This window comes from Oryctolagus cuniculus, chromosome 19 (assembly GCF_051225735.1).
Source record: "Oryctolagus cuniculus isolate XC-2025 breed Fujian yellow rabbit chromosome 19, ASM5122573v1, whole genome shotgun sequence".
Lineage (NCBI taxonomy): Eukaryota > Metazoa > Chordata > Mammalia > Lagomorpha > Leporidae > Oryctolagus > Oryctolagus cuniculus.
In genome coordinates this window covers 46,824,576-46,829,371 of record NC_142885.1, presented here as the reverse complement: position 1 = coordinate 46,829,371, position 4,796 = coordinate 46,824,576, and the positions used below count along the sequence as shown (strand labels likewise).

The 4,796-nt window shown below is 35.6% G+C and overlaps 1 pseudogene; it reads right to left on the bottom strand.

Moving 5' to 3' along the window:
* Nucleotides 1-2,192: 2,192 nt before the first annotated feature.
* On the bottom strand, nt 2,193-3,124 carry LOC149120557 (vomeronasal type-1 receptor 90-like; annotated as a pseudogene).
* Nucleotides 3,125-4,796: the final 1,672 nt, after the last annotated feature.

Here is a 4,796-nt window from a genome sequence, read left to right as displayed (position 1 = left end):
AGGCAAGAGGAACATGGGAGAAGTTTTGAATAACAAGCATAAAACAACAGACAGAATGAAAGAAAAAAATTAACTGAGAAACACATGCTTCCCCTAGGACACTTGCTTGCCACTTGTGCCTCAAATCTGTGAGTGATTTACAACACTCCCTCTGATCAACTGGAAGAAACAAAGAAATTTGCCAACTAGAGGCTTTCCAAGGACTGAAGGACATCAAATGAGATAATCAAATTGAATATAATGAAGCATACACAAAAGGAAGACATCAGAATGAAGGTTATCAGAAAATCAATATAGGAATCGTGTTTCAAAAATTTAAAGTAGAAAAAGAAATCATTAATAATGAGAATGAGAAATCATGAGTAAAGAAAAATGAACTTCATTAGCTATATTGGGAAAATAACAAAAAATAAATATATTAAAAATGTAACAAATGCATAGTTTAAACATTGAATTAAACTTGGTTGATTAGAGTGTTAATGAACTGAAAGACTGAACTTCAAATTTGCCTTAAAGAATGACCATGAGATAGAAAAATCCAAATGTAGTCATGTGGCAACCAGAAAGAAAGAATCAACACATTCATTTGGATCATAAGATTAGAGAATTTATAAAACTATGAAAGATGTGAAAGAGGCGGCTGTGAGCCACCATAAAAATAGCCTCTTAAAAATAAAATAATAAGACTCCTGAGACAAACTGTTCCAGAGACGGCCTTGGAAAATGGGGAGTAAACCGGTTCACAGAGAAAGCAGTCAGCTACTGACCAGAGATCCGCAGAACACCTGCCTTGTAGATAAGCCCCCTTCCCTACGCTTGCTCAAGGTTAACTAAGAAAGTTACAAGGCACGTAGCAACCTACTCCTGTCTCCTAGAAACCCCCTCCCCTAATGTATCCCTTTGACCTAGTACTTTTCCACCGACATTAGCACTTCAGACTGCCATACAAGGCCCGCTACTGAAAATTATCCAATGAACTTACGCCAGTCTTTAATATGTTAATTCTGTGGTTTTGCCTTTTAAAAGCTGTAAAAGATAGCTGCTCGGGGCTCCTCTTGCTTGCTTGCTGCTTGCAGCAGTAGGGGGCCCATTTGTACAAATGAAATAAAAATTACCTCCTGCTCTATTGCATCGTCTGGTCTGGAGTCTGTGTTTCTGGGGTCGTCACAAGAGGACACCGCTTTTGGGGTCCTACAGATGTAATCCATTAAATACAGTTTATAAATGCCCAACATAATATATCAAACATAAGACACTCAATACATGATTTCATTATAGTAAAAAATTTAAAAAGTAAAATTTCTCAAAGAGAAATCAGAATCAAATTCAGTAAAACTGAGTAGAAGTCAAATTTAAGAATGCATGGAGGAAAATACTTGAAACTTAAAAACAATGACAGTGAAATCTCCACAGCCTTTATTAAAAAACACACAAAAAAGAGAAATATAAAAATACCATTGATGACAAAATTAATGTCCAAGCTAGGATTGAATGCTTATCTATTTTTATTTTATAAAAGTGATTTTTTTTTTCAAAATAACAATCATGAAATATTTGATTTTCAGCAAGTACTTCTACAGTGATTACTTAAAGAAGAAATAAAAGTTTTCTTATGTGGAAGTCTGAAATCAAAATGAAAGAACAAGTAATGGTAAACATGGAAATACTTAACCACGTTGCTTGTTAGCTGAAAGAAAATGTTTTGCACAGCAATATAGATTACAAAGTACTTAGATATAAATTATAATTCCATAAGGATTTATTGAATCCCATAGGAACATATCCCATTAGAATAATTTTCATCATGTGTGAAATATCTATTTAAGGCAATTATCATCAAAATTTATATTTACTAATTTTTACTTTATTTGAAAAGGATAGGGTGATAGGAGAGAGAGAGAAAAAGAGAGAGATATCACTCATCTGGTTTTATCTTCAAAGGCTGGCAACAGCAGCATACAGAAGGCTAAATCCAGAATTCTAGATCTTCATATATTTCTCCTACAAACTTAAGAAACCTACAAACTTAAACCAGCAAGCACTGCCTTCCAGGATATGCATTTTTACAAAGCAGAACCAGAAGCAGAGGTGGTATGCAAACCCAGGACTATGATATAGGATGTGTGTATCTGAAGCAGCATCCTCTGTGCTGCATACTCACCCAAAGACCACCCTTTTTAAAGCCCAGTTTGTTAAAATTCAAAGCTTTTCCATGGTATACTTTGAAAGATATTAATTATCCTTTTATTTTAACTGATTAGCACCAATGGACTGACAGTGGCAAAGGCATTGACCACAACACCCTGTACACCCAAGATAACTGAGTCATATGTCCGCAGTATCATTGAGGAGAATGGGATGATGAAATCCACCCAGTACATGACCACAAAGAAACTCACCAGCAGCAGGATGGTCTGGGTGGCCCTCTTCTCTGAGGAGGGGAGAGGCTGGTGCTGTGAAGGTGCAGGGACCTCCTCTGATGCCTGACCAATAGGATCACCATGTACACACTTGAGAGCAGCATGACTCCCACAAGGAAGACGTCCCTGGATGTTGTCAGTGTGAACATCAAACTCCTGATGCTAGGGCTTATTGGGGGAAATGAACAATATTTAGTGAGAACCATCAGATTGGTTTGGGTCACAAAGGAAGATGCCATAGTGTGGATGATTGTGCTAGTGCTGAAACACAGAGAAACCATAATAAAAAGAATAATAGAAGATGAACTGTGTGGAGCTATGTTTAAACTTTGCCAGCCAGGAGTTGCTGGGATTAATGGTGATGGCCTGGATAATGTTCAAGAGGCAGGTGGTGCAGATGGAGAGGCCCCTCATCACCCTAATTATGCAGAACAAAGCCTTACACTTGAAGTCATTGAAAAATTTCAGAGACTCAGACATGTCCAGAGACCTCAAAACAACACAGTGAGAAGCATCACTGTGTGTACAAGGGCCAGATGACAGGTGATCAGATCAGCAAGCTTTGGCTTGTGATACTGCAGGAGGGTGAAGATGTGGAAGAGGAGGAAGTTGTTGGATGAGATTCCAATGCCAGCTTGGCAGAGAATATATCTATATGAATATATATAATATATAAGATATATATATGCAGAAAGTGTGCTCATCTTAATAACAGGGAGGAAATATATGCATGCCTGCAAAGCTAACAAATACAGTAGATCTCTCATCATCAACAGGCATTACTCTGCATACCATAAATCTAATCTGTGTGTTACCTTCCCATCTTCAGAATTGTGTCAGATTTCTGTTATTTTCAGTTTCCATACCAAAAATTCCTCATATGAGCTCATCAATTCAGTAGGGTACAGTGAAATTATTGCTTTCAATTAGCAAGAGAAAAACAAATAGGAACAGTATAAGTTGATACTAAATTTTCATCATGATCAACACATAGTGATTTTTTATTGCTAACAAAATTGTGGAATAATCTTCCATGCTTTAAAAAACTCTTAGATCCTCAACAGTTGAGATTATTCTTTTTAAGCCTTATTAAACATATTTTACAATGTTAAAATTTCACTATTACATTATCATGCTATTAAATGAAATATAAGCAAAACAATGTTATCTAATTAATTTAATCTGGGGGTTTCATTCCATGTCATGTAATTATAACAGAAAAATTATATAACACAAATGTAATTTCTCACAGTTCTGGAGATTGGAAATTTCACAATGGAGGGTCTTTCATTTGATGTGTGTTTTCTTGCTGTGTTTTCCCATAGCAAAAGATTAAGCAAGAGAGTACACATGCCTTTTTAAAATTGCACCAACTATACCCACAAAGGTGTGACCTTTGTGGCCGTGATCTCTGAATTATCTCATCTCTTAATACTGCATAAATGGCAATTAAATATCAACATGCATCTCAGAGGGGACATTTTACCCATAGCAATGTGACAAATGTTTACTTGTGTGATGCTGAGAAAACTGAAAATTACCACATTCTCTTCATTTCCTAAGGCCAATGAGTGTGTGATTGTTTTCAATACCACTCGTATCAATATAGGAATATTAATATAAGTATTCAGGTATGTTGGGGAATTTTGTCCTTGGTTCATATTTAGAGATTCATAGTTGAATTAGAAAAAATTATAATTCCAATTGAAATCCCTGTGTTTATAATGTTGAAACCATAGAGTCTGTTATACGTTTGATACTATTTTACCAAAAGCTTCACTTACTAAAATATTCGTGTATGTGAACTGCCAGAGTCAAACAACCTGTTGCTACCATTAGTAAGTTGTGCATTCTCAGCAAACTTGGTTTTGCTCTCAGGTTAAACCAGGAGAAGCACCAATATCATGTTGACTTAAAGGCACAATCATAATCATTCCTAGATTTTAATAGTTCCTCTTAAGTATTAGTGAAAAATAAATAGGTCACAGATACAAATACTTGCTTATGTTGCTAGAATATACCTAAACCATTTTATAAATGAAATGCATTTTGAGCCATAAAACAAGGAGACAATCAGATAAAATATTGCAGAAAATAATTTTAGAATTTCTTCTGTGACCCAAAGTTATATCTACCTCACTCTCTTGGATGCAATCCTATCACATCTGCAAGTGTTCACCTATGGGAGGGCAACACAGTATTTCAGCAAGGCTCTGAGGACATTGATGCTGACGCTGGACTGCAGAGGATTATGGTTCCCAAGAAGAGAAGTTAGTAGATAAAAACAGAAACTGCATTAAACATATTTTAGGTAAATGATTTAAATAAAAGTTTATCCCAATTTCATGCTATTGCAAACTAATAGACACATATTGC